Source organism: Schistocerca nitens, chromosome 8 (assembly GCF_023898315.1).
Source record: "Schistocerca nitens isolate TAMUIC-IGC-003100 chromosome 8, iqSchNite1.1, whole genome shotgun sequence".
NCBI classification, from domain to species: Eukaryota; Metazoa; Arthropoda; class Insecta; order Orthoptera; family Acrididae; genus Schistocerca; species Schistocerca nitens.
In genome coordinates, this window is record NC_064621.1 from 437,162,431 (window position 1) to 437,175,082 (window position 12,652).

The following is a 12,652-nucleotide window of genomic DNA, read 5'->3' on the forward strand; positions in this document are numbered from 1 at the left end:
TATATCAACGCCTGTTTGCAGCTACGGTGTCCATTTAATTATCATTTCATTCTAGCAAAGCTGCACGGTCATCAACGGTAACTGTTCTTTCGGGAACAGATACTACCGTCATATATATTTTCCGCGAAACAAATTTCTGTAGTTAGGTACATGTAACATCCAAAATAAAGATCCTATTAGTTTCAAACTTGGTATGCTTATTAAACACGCAAAACTCTAGAATTTTCCAAATCTATTAAAAACTGTGGTAAAAATTGAGATGTTGTTGTTGTTGTTGTTGTGGTCTTCAGTCCTGAGACTGGTTTGATGCAGCTCTCCATGCTACTCTATCCTGTGCAAGCTTCTTCATCTCCCAGTACTTACTGCAACCTACATCCTTCCGAATCTGCTTAGTGTATTGATCTCTTGGTCTCCCTCTACGATTTTTACACTCCACGCTGCCCTCCAATGCTAAATTTGTGATCCCTTGATGCCTCAAAACATGTCCTACCAACCGATCCCTTCTTCTAGTCAGGTTGTGCCACAAACTTCTCTTCTCCCCAATCCTATTCAATACCTCCTCATTAGTTACGTGATCTACCCACCTTATCTTCAGCATTCTTCTGTAGCACCACATTTCGAAAGCTTCTATTCTGTCCTTGTCCAAACTTGTTATCGTCCATGTTTCACTTCCATACATGGCTACACTCCATACAAATACTTTCAGAAATGACTTCCTGACACTTAAATCTATACTCGATGTTAACAAATTTCTCTTCTTCAGGAACGTATTCCTTGCCATTGCCAGTCTACATTTTATATCCTCTCTACTTCGACCATCATCAGTTATTTTGCTCCCTAAATAGCAAAACTCCTTTACTACTTTAAATGTCTCATTTCCTAATCTAATCCCCTCAGAATCACCCGATTTAATTTGACTACATTCCATTATCCTCGTTTTGCTTTTGTTGTGTTCATCTTATATCCTCCTTTCAAGACACTGTCCATTCCGTTCAACTGCTCTTCCAAGTCCTTTGCTGTCTTGGACAGAATTACAATGTCATCGGCGAACCTCAAAGTTTTTATTTCTTCTCCATGAATTTTAATACCTACTCCGAATTTTTCTTTTGTTTCCTTTACTGCTTGCTCAATATACAGATTGAATAACATCGGGGAGAGGCTACAACCCTGTCTCACTCCTTTCCCAACCACTGCTTCCCTTTCATGCCCCTCGACTCTTATAACTGCCATCTGGTTCTGTACAAATTGTAAATAGCCTTTCGCTCCCTGTATTTTACCCCTGCCACCTTCAGAATTTGAAAGAGAGTATTCCAGTTAACGTTGTCAAAAGCTTTCTCTAAGTCTACAAATGCTAGAAACGTAGGTTTGCCTTTTCTTAATCTTTCTTCTAAGATAAGTCGTAAGGTTAGTATTGCCTCACGTATTCCAACATTTCTACGGAATCCAAACTGATCTTCCCCGAGGTCCGCTTCTACCAGTTTTTCCATTCGTCTGTAAAAAAAAAAAAATTGAGATAATGAACTCTAAAATTTGAGTTTTTTCTAAACATAAAGTTTAAAATGTAACAGCTCATTCATTTTTGATACACTAAATAAATTGTATAGTTTCATACACCTGTAAGTATGGTTTGTATGCTGTGTAAAATTCATCGAAGAATCTCTCTTACTTATGAAGAAAAGTGTACCTATAGCACCAAATGCAGCCAATAGTAAGTGAAAAAAATCATGAAATTTGACATGTAAAAAAAAATTATTTTGTTATGTTTTTTGAACTTCCACTGCTAAGAGTGTGAATCTTTAATCCTTCCTGGTCATGCTGACAAAGTTTAATGAATTTATTTGAAAAAGTATAGACAGTGTAAATTAAAATGTCCTGTGTTGCCTCTCCTGCTCCAAGTCGGCCCGTTTGACGTCCTGCCCCCCTTAAACGGTGTGTGTCCACCCTTCACCTTTATGACGGCGAGAAGTCTGCTGGACACACTTTCAGTGAGATATGTGACAGTCTTTGGAGGAATGGCAGCCCGTTCTTCCTCAGGATTCGAAACCAGGGAAAGTGGTGATGTTGGACGCTGGGGTCTGGAGCGAATAATGTTCATGTCTGGCTTGGCCAGTCCATTTAAAGAAAGTTATCGTCCACAAATCAGTGCTTCAGAGATGCCGCTTTATGTCAGGATGCGTGACACGGTGATACAAGTAATCATCCACTACGAACTGTTTCTCTGCAACTGTGTGCAATACACAGTGCTGTAAATTGTGTTCATATCCTTCCTCATTTAGTATTTGTTAAGTACAATAAGGGTTGAAGTTAAAATCTTCTGGGTTATTAGGCCGCGTCATGTTTCTTCTAAAATGATCGACGTTTCGACCCCTCTGCTGGGATCTTCCTCAGGATCTTCTGGTGTCCTCTAGTGCTAGAACACTGTCAGAGACGAGTGTCGCGTCCTCTTATAAAGGGGGAGTTTTCACGTGTTCGTGCTGGAGAAGTGATCGTATTGGTTATATGGCCACACTGCGAAGAAGAACTTCATGTTTACCACAACTTCTTAAATGGAATTCACCCCAAAATCAAATTTACCTTGGAGGCCGAGAGTGAGGTCGGTCTCCCGTTCCTAGATGTGTTGGTATACAGAAGATCTGATGACACTCTAGGTCACAGAGTGTACAGAAAGCCGACTAACACAAACAGGTATTTAGATGCCACTTCGCACCACCACCCAGCCCAAAATCAAGCAATACTCAACACTCTGTCTTCACGTGCCTTCCGTATCAGCGATGACGACAACTTGGAATCGGAGTTGAATTTTTTAAAGAGGACATTGAAGGCAAATGGGTATGATAGTTATTCAGTCGACAGGGGTTTTAGGCTGAATATTTATACCGCTAATAAGAATGACGAGGAACCGCCTTCTCACTCCGTCAGGTTACCGTTCGTTTCTGGGGTCACTGACCACATAAGCAGAATTTTAAAGAAAAATGGTATTCAGAAATCTTTCTTTAGTCAAAACAAAAGACTTTTCCGACGGAAAGCGGATGCACCTCATTGCTTCCACAATGCAGGCGTCTATCAAGTGACATGTGGCTGCAGCGAAGTGTATATAGGCGAAATGAGAAGAACTTTAAAGAACGTATTAAGGAACACGAACGGTACATGTGGCTAAAACAAAGTGCAAAATCGGCAGTAGCGGAACATCACGAGAAATGTGGCTCTGACATCGATTTTAATAGCGAACCTGTACTGGCTAAGGAAACAAACATTTATAGAAGAAAGGTCCGAGAAGCGGTTGAAATTTCTAAGAATGCATCTAATTTCAGTAAAGAGGACGACTATAGGCTTCCAGCATCGTGGCTCCCTGCCATCAAGGAAGTAAGTAAGCGGCCGCAGTGTGTGAGCGGCATAAACAACGCGCTGCAAGTCATCTTGGCGGACAATAATATTTTGGGTAAACATTCCCCCTCTCTTGCTCTCTCCGTTTCGAATCTAGCCAATGATGACGACCAACAAAAAGCCGTAGCAGGAATTTCAACCAATAACCCTTCCCCAGCGTAAGTGTGGAATAGTGTCTTTCTATCCAATGAAGATGAGCCGCCAATGGTATCCACAGGAGAATAGCTAACAACGCCCCTTCTTCTGCATCAGAGCGGGAATATTAGCCTATGACTATGGCCCACCAATGGTAGCCATATGAATTTTAACCAATACTATCACCTCTCCAGGACGGACGCGTGAAAACTCCCCCTCTATAAGAGGACACGACACTCGTCTCTGACAGTGTTCTAGCAGTAGTGGACACCAGAAGATCCTGAGGAAGATCGCAGCAGAGGGAACGAAACGTCGATCATTTTACAAGAAACACGACGCGGCCTAATAACCCAGAAGATTTTAACTCCAGTGACACAACGGCCACGGAAGCCTGCAGACTTACACCTAACCGCGAGGAACACTCCCCCCCCCCCCTCCCCCGCAAACTGTAACACCACTTCCTCCGTACTTCAAAATAATGGTTCAAATGGCTCTGAGCACTATGGGACTCAACTTCTGAGGTCATCAGTCCCCTAGAACATAGAACTACTTAAACCCAACTAACCTAAGGACATCACACACATACATGCGCATACACCACGCCTGTGCCATCTGTGGGCCTTTATTTCACGACTTTTGCTAAGCGAATGTGCTGCCCCCATTCATGCATTTACCTCGCTGTTTGAGGCCCAGGAGCGTGCCACTCTGGGAGGAATGGTTAGGGTTAAGGAGCAACTAACCGCCGCCTTTGAAAACAACGACACGGCGTTGCTGTTCCTCGTTCCAGCTGCTGCTGCAGAGGAAGCACTCTTAACGCTCGTCCGGATAGGGGGGCATTGTCCACTGACGCTTAGATTCCTCCTCCGGCAGGAGGATTCACCAGAACGTAGTTCGCAGATACCTGTACACCACATTTTAACAGAATGCGTTTTGTACCAAACTCTAAGTTTAAACGCAGCCAAAACCTCTCAGACAAACAGAAGCTAAACGATGTCAAAGTTAGCGTAAGGAGGGCTATGCGTGAAGCGTTCAGCGAATTCGAAAGTAAAATTCTATGTACCGACTTGACAGAAAATCCTAGGAAGTTCTGGTCTTACGTTAAATCAGTAAGTGGCTCGAAACAGCATATCCAGACACTCCGGGATGATGATGGCATTGAAACAGAGGATGACACGCGTAAAGCTGAAATACTAAACACCTTTTTCCAAAGCTGTTTCACAGAGGAAGACCGCACTGCAGTTCCTTCTCTAAATCCTCACACAAACGAAAAAATGGCTGACATCGAAATAAGTGTCCAAGGAATAGAAAAGCAACTGGAATCACTCAACAGAGGAAAGTCCACTGGACCTGACGGGATACCAATTCGATTCCACACAGAGTACGCGAAAGAACTTGCCCCCCTTCTAACAGCCGTGTACCGCAAGTCTCTAGAGGAACGGAGGGTTCCAAATGATTGGAAAAGAGCACAGGTAGTCCCAGTCTTCAAGAAGGGTCGTCGAGCAGATGCGCAAAACTATAGACCTATATCTCTGACGTCGATCTGTTGTAGAATTTTAGAACATGCTTTTTGCTCGAGTATCATGTCGTTTTTGGAAACCCAGAATCTACTATGTAGGAATCAACATGGATTCCGGAAACAGCGATCGTGTGAGACCCAACTCGCTTTATTTGTTCATGAGACCCAGAAAATATTAGATACAGGCTCCCAGGTAGATGCTATTTTTCTTGACTTCCGGAAGGCGTTCGATACAGTTCCGCACTGTCGACTGATAAACAAAGTAAGAGCCTACGGAATATCAGACCAGCTGTGTGGCTGGATTGAAGAGTTTTTAGCAAACAGAACACAGCATTTTGTTATCAATGGAGAGACGTCTACAGACGTTAAAGTAACCTCTGGCGTGCCACAGGGGAGTGTTATGGGACCATTGCTTTTCACAATATATATAAATGACCTAGTAGATAGTGTCGGAAGTCCCATGCGGCTTTTCGCGGATGATGCTGTAGTATACAGAGAAGTTGCAGCATTAGAAAATTGTAGCGAAATGCAGGAAGATCTGCAGCGGATAGGCACTTGGTGCAGGGAGTGGCAACTGTCCCTTAACATAGACAAATGTAATGTATTGCGAATACATAGAAAGAAGGATCCTTTATTGTATGATTATATGATAGCGGAACAAACACTGGTATCAGTTACTTCTGTAAAATATCTGGGAGTATGCGTGCGGAACGATTTGAAGTGGAATGACCATATAAAATTAATTGTTGGTAAGGCGGGTACCAAGTTGAGATTCATTGGGAGAGTCCTTAGAAAAAGTAGTCCAGCAACAAAGGAGGTGGCTTACAAAACGCTCGTTCGACCTATACTTGAGTATTTCTCATCAGTGTGGGATCCGTACCAGATCGGGTTGACGGAGGAGATAGAGAAGATCCAAAGAAGAGCGGCGCGTTTCGTCACAGGGTTATTTGGTAACCGTGATAGCGTTACGGAGATGTTTAACAAACTCAAGTGGCAGACTCTGCAAGAGAGGCGCTCTGCATCGCGGTGTAGCTTGCTCGCCAGGTTTCGAGAGGGTGCGTTTCTGGATGAGGTATCGAATATATTGCTTCCCCCTACTTATACCTCCCGAGGAGATCACGAATGTAAAATTAGAGAGATTAGAGCGCGCACGGAGGCTTTCAGACAGTCGTTCTTCCCGCGAAACATACGCGACTGGAACAGGAAAGGGAGGTAATGACAGTGGCACGTAAAGTGCCCTCCGCCACACACCGTTGGGGGGCTTGCGGAGTATAAATGTAGATGTAGATGTAGATATGACAGCCGCAACCGACTTACAGATAACCTGCCCTCTGTCTTAGCAGACAATGAATCGAATGTGATTCGTACTTTAAGATCCTGTATAATGTCTGATCTTCTACATAGTTTCTTATAAAGAAGATTTTAACATTTTTCCAGGGTGACTGGTTCATTCATTATTTTCCCCCTGATAAACAAGGAACTGTTTTCTTTTTTGCTGTTGTGCAGCTACAGCCTGTATTTTTACACTAAAATGACTTGAAACTTACGTCATGTGGTCTTCTGTGTGAATGGGTGAGTGTGAGTAAGAGAGAGTGTTACATATGTCTGAGAATTATATTTTATATTTTTCTTCTTCGTACATAATTTTCAAAAAAAATATTGATTTAAGGATGGGTCCGTATTCTTGCAAGTAAACAAATTATTGTTTTTTTTGTCATCCAAACATGTTTCACCACAGTTGTGGCCTCCTCAGTGAATTTTTATTCAAAAATGGTTCAAATGGCTCTGAACACTATGAGACTTAACATCTGAGGTCATCAGTCCCCTATAACTTAGAACTACTTAAAACCTAACTAACCTAAGGACATCACACACATCCATGCCCGAGGCAGGATTCGAACCTGCGACCGTAGCGGTCTCGCGGTTCCAGACTGAAGCGCCTAGAACCGCACGGCCACACCGGCCGGCTCCGGCCGGCTCTCCGTGCTTCATTGTAGACTCTACGAATAATGGCAGATAACGCTCTCCAGACATTCGCCAAACCAAACCCATCCACAGAGTCGCCAAATCACTCCATTCCAGGCATCCAGTGTCCAGTGGCCCTGCTCTTTACCCCACATCGAACCGACTGTTAGCACTGACCACAGAAACGTGTAACTCATGAAAAGCTGCTGGACCATCTTACCACATTCTTTCTAACTTCCCACTGACAGTCGTTGTCCTAGTTGGCTTTCAGGTAGCGCTTTGGAACTCAAGAGTGATTCCTTCCGGTGATTTCACGTGTTTTTCTGCAGCTACCCTCCGCAATGCACGACATTTCCTGTCCGTCAGTACACGAGGTCCGCCCGGTCTCGGTTTAGTTGTGATTGCTCCTTCGCATTCCTGCTTGACGGTCACATCACCGAGAGTCGACTCGTGCAGCGTTAGCGGGGTTGAAATATCCCTGATGGATTTGTGTCTCAGGTAACATCCGATTATTGGAAAATTTGTGGCAAGGTCCTTTGGGACCAAACTGCTGTGGTCATCGGTCCCTAAGCTTGCACACTACTTAATATAACTTAAACTAACTTACGCTAAGGACAACAAATACACGATGTCCGAGGGAGGACTCGAACCTCCGACGGGGAGAGCCGCACGGACCGTGACAAGGCGCCTCAGACCAAGTGGCTACCCCGCGCAGCATCATGCGATTATCAGTCCACTTTCGAAACCAATGAGCCCTCCTGAGCTACGCATTATGCTGTTACTGCTTGTCTGGTGGCAACGCAATACTTCCCGCCTCCTTTTATGTTGACGAGTGCGCCCCCCCCCCCCCCCCCCCCCCCGCGACATTTGGTGATCAAACCCTCATTGTGGGTGACCACACTTAATCTAATAGCATAATACCATCTTTGGTGGCACATAAATATGTCACTGAAGAAATCTTACTGCACATTTTCATTTATTGATACCGCAAGGGACTGTATTTTGAACTCATTATTTTTTCGTGTCAAGAAATATTTTATTTCCGAAACAGAAAAATTTAACATTACATTTGCGTTGCCTGTCATACATATATTAGACATTAGCACTGTCAGCCACAACTTACCTGCCATTATCTTGTACTGAAATTTGGGCTCCTATAGGAGTATACTGCCTTAATATTTTTCAATAAATTGTGTAAGGAAACTAGAAACTAATACACAGCAGTAATATCTTTAAAGTCAAACCATTGTACATACACTACTGGCCATTAAAGTTGCTACACCAACAAGAAATGCAGATGATAAACGGGTATTCATTGGACAAATATATTATACTAGAACTGACATGTGATTACATTTTCACGCAATTTGTGTGCATAGATCCTGAGAAATCAGTACAACCACCTCTGGCCGTAATAACGGCCTTGATACGCCTGGGCATTGAGTCAAACAGATCTTGGATGGCGTGTACAGGTACAGCTACCCATGCAGCTTCAACACGATACCACAGTTCATCAACAGTAGTGACTGGCTTATTGTGACGAGCCAGTTGCTCCGACATCATTGACCAGACGATTTCAATTGGTGAGAGATCTGGAGAATGTGCTGGCCAGGGCAACAGTCGAACATTTTCTGTATCCAGAAACGCCCGTACAGGACCTGCAACATGCGGTCGTGCATTATCCTGCTGAAATGTAGAGTTTCGCAGGGATCGGGTGGTAACACAACTGAAATGTAACGTACACTGTTGAAAGTGCCGTCAATGCGAACAAGACGTGACCGAGTCGTGTAACCGATGGCATCTCATACCATCACGCCGGGTGATACGCCAGTATGGCGATGACGAATACACGCTTCCAATGTGTGTTCACCGCGATGTCGACAAATACGGATGCGACCATCATGATGTTGTAAACAGAACCTGGATTCATCCGAAAAAATGACGTTTTGCCATTCGCAGATCCACGTTCGTCGTTGACTACACCATCGCAGCCGCTCCTGTCTGTGACACAGCGTCAAGGGTAACCGGAGCCATGGTCTCCGAGCTGATAGTCCATGCTGCTGCAAACGTCGTCGAACTGTTCGTGCAGATGCTTGTTGTCTTGCAAACGTCCCCATCTGTTGACTAATGGATCGAGACGTGGCTGCACGATCCGTTACAGCCATGCGGATAAGATGCCTGTCATCCCGAATGCTAGTGATACGAGGCCGTTGTGATCCAGCACGGCGTTCCTTATTACCCACCTGAACCCACCGATTCCATATTCTGCTAACAGTCATTGGACCTCGACCAACGCGAGCAGCAATGTCGCGATGCGATAAACCGCAATCGCGTTAGGCTACAATCCGACCTTGTGTGAATGCTCTGAAAAGCTAATCATTTGCATATCACAGCATCTTGTTTATGTCGGTTAAATTTCGCGTCTGTAGCACGTCATCTTCGTGGTGTAGCAATTTTAATGGCCAGTAGTGTAATTCGAAATTTATTTAAAAATGGTAATCGTGTATTTGTAACTGGAGCTGTATATTCTTACAACAACGACAGGCGTCTTATTGCTATCTTTGTCGTGAACAGGAGCGTCGGAACATGTTACTAACGAAAATGGTTTCGTGCTGGACTGTGTATGAAACGGATGGATTCATTGAAAAGCGGCCGGCTGATTTCCCTTCCCACCCTTCTTCTAGCTGAGTTTACGCTCCGTCTCTAATGACCCTGTCGTTGACGGGACGTTAACCCCCTAATCTTCCTGCCTTCCTTCCTGCTGTGGGAAACAGCTTACGTCGGCCGCCATGTCTACGGACAGCAGCGGATTGTTCTAGGCACGCTGTCTGAGAGGTAGGCACGGTATTTGATCTCAGCTTATTTTCGTAACAAGTCGGAAGTGCTCAAATGCGTCATTTTCTCTCTTCATGAAAAACCATTTTTATGTTTCCTGAATTCTTTATACTGAAATACCTCTGTAGATCATAATATTCAACGCTGAAAATTTCTTGTACTTTTATGAAAATCACAGGTTCAATGCAAACCCCGACAATTCTTCCAGCCCGTTAGAGTCAAACACAGACACTTCCATCAGCCCATAACGTCTCCAGATTGGGACATTAAAGACTGTGTGATTTTTGTAACCTATTACAAAAACGTCTGAATTGTACAGTAATTACTTTTCATCGGAGACATAGTCTGAACAATATAGCTACCATTTCTGACAACTGCTATTACAGATAATAATATATTTTCTGTTGTAAAAAAACAGAGGTCGTAATAGCCGCTACGTCTTCTGTCATTTACGTTGAGGATGTGTGTGTTATAATTGTTAATATATGTATGAAATGTTAGCCTCGTTATTTTTGAAAGTATCCTTCCGATCCATGATGTCAGTGTTTTGAACATTTAAATAATTTCTAGCAATTGATAGCTGTCGCGCGGCCAGAAAACAGAACATTGCTGGTGTGCAACAATTAGCCGCCATTATCCGGCAATTTCAAATACTACAAAACATTTCATGTCTTTTTCTACAGCAGCTGCCGCAAAGTATTTTAAAGCATTTCATTTAATAACAGCTTGCATAGCAAAGGATTTACTTTATTACAGTGTCAGTATTTACAATATTTTAGATACAAGTTACGTACAACAGCTTTGGCCTTGATTACGAATGAAAGAATCTTAAAATATATAAATTGTTTAGAAGCCTTGAATGATAAATGCCATAGGAACTTACCACAAATTTCCAAATACCACGTAATTTATAGGCAGACTTGGTGTCGGAATATCAATTAACGGACCCGACAGTAAGTATAAAATGACGTCAGCCAGTAAGCTCCAGCCAATTAGACCACGTGACACATATCTGTGCCAGCTCTTTCCCAAGCATTCCGTTTGAGTCTCCACAATCTGCTGCTTTACATTAGTGTTTGTGTGGTGTCACCGCCAGACACCACACTTGCTAGGTGGTAGCCTTTAAATCGGCCGCGGTCCGGTAGTATACGTCGGACCCGCGTGTCGCCACTGTCAGTGATCGCAGACCAAGCGCCACCACACGGCAGGTCTAGAGAGACGTACTAGCACTCGCCCCAGTTGTACAGCCGACTTTGCCAGAAGGGGATCACTGACCCATACGCTCTCATTTGCCGAGACGATAGTTAGCGTAGTCTTCAGCTACATTTGCTACGACCTAGCAAGGCGCCGTATTCAATTGATATTGAGATTCTATTTGTGGTGTCACCGCTAGACACCACACTTGCTAGGTGGTAACTTAAATCGGCCGCGGTCCTGTAGTACATGTCGGACCCGCGTGTCGCCACTGTGTATTCGCAAACGTAGCGCCACCACAGGGCAGGTCACAAGACACGGACTTGACCTCGCCCCAGTTGTACGGACGACATAGCTTGCGACAAGACGTATCACGTCTTCCTCTCATTTGCCGAGAGACAGATTAAATAGCCTTCAGCTAGTCCATCGCTACTACCTAGCAAGGCGCCATGTGTATCATTGCTAATTGCTTACTACTATGCAAGAGATGTATTTCAACAAGAACAAGACTACATTAAAGTTAAGTATATTAAAATCTCTCTTCTTTTCTTTATAGTTTTCATCCAGTCTCCTGTTTCAGAATTTACGCCCGTCTGCGTTAGTTTCGCGTGCACCTAGCCACTCATTGTGTCGAGACCTTAGGGAATCGACACAACACTATTAATGTATCATCAAGAGCGATGTTCTACAAATGTGGATTAAAGTTAAGTATTCCAGAAGCTACGAACTTTTCTTTATAGCATTCATTACGTATCCTGAGCCGGCCGCTGGTGGCCGAGCGGCTCTGGCGCTACAGTCTGGAACCGCGCGACCGCTACGGTCGCAGGTTCGAATCCTGCCTCGGGCATGGATGTGTGTGTTGTCCTTAGGTTAGTTAGGTTTAAGTAGTTCTAAGGTCTAGGGGACTTATGACCTCAGCAGTTGAGTCCCATAGTGCTCAGAGCCATTTGAACCATTTGAACGTATCCTGTTTCAGACCTCACGCCAGCCTGCGTGAGTTTAAGCGCGTGCCTTTCGGCTTCCTCTCATTGTGTCTAGGCTGTCTTGTCTAGACACAACAGTTTGTTGTTGCGTGGAAGAGGTTCCGTGGTTATTACAGCACGTTCTTCTGCTCCAGTAATGGAAAGAAAGAAGTAGAGGTTAAACTTACACAAAAAGAGATGAGTTCAAGTTAAGAAATTTAAGAAGATATGTCATAAGATCCTAACGGCTAATTTTCCTCCAGTGAAACCGATCTCAGACGGCTGTGGAGAAATAAAACACCTTTATGTTATGTACTGTATGTGCTTTAAATTATCCAACTCCCCTGCACTTTAGAATTAATTTTATATGTCATAGTTATTTATCACGACATCGTGTTTCGGCAACACTGGGAAAGTCGTAGAAAAGGAAACAACGATAATCAGTCGCAGTGAGTACATAGAAATTTAACAAAAATTTATACATGTTGAATGGAATAATTTGTTGAAGTCAGCGACTGCATAAAAATTTATCAAATATTTTCTCTGTTTCAGTCACTTTTTACCACTATTTATTGGCACGACACGTTTCGGCAGCGTGCTGCCATCATCGGCCGCGTTACAGCTACATTAACTTTTAATTACAGATTCCTTTGGAAAGTGA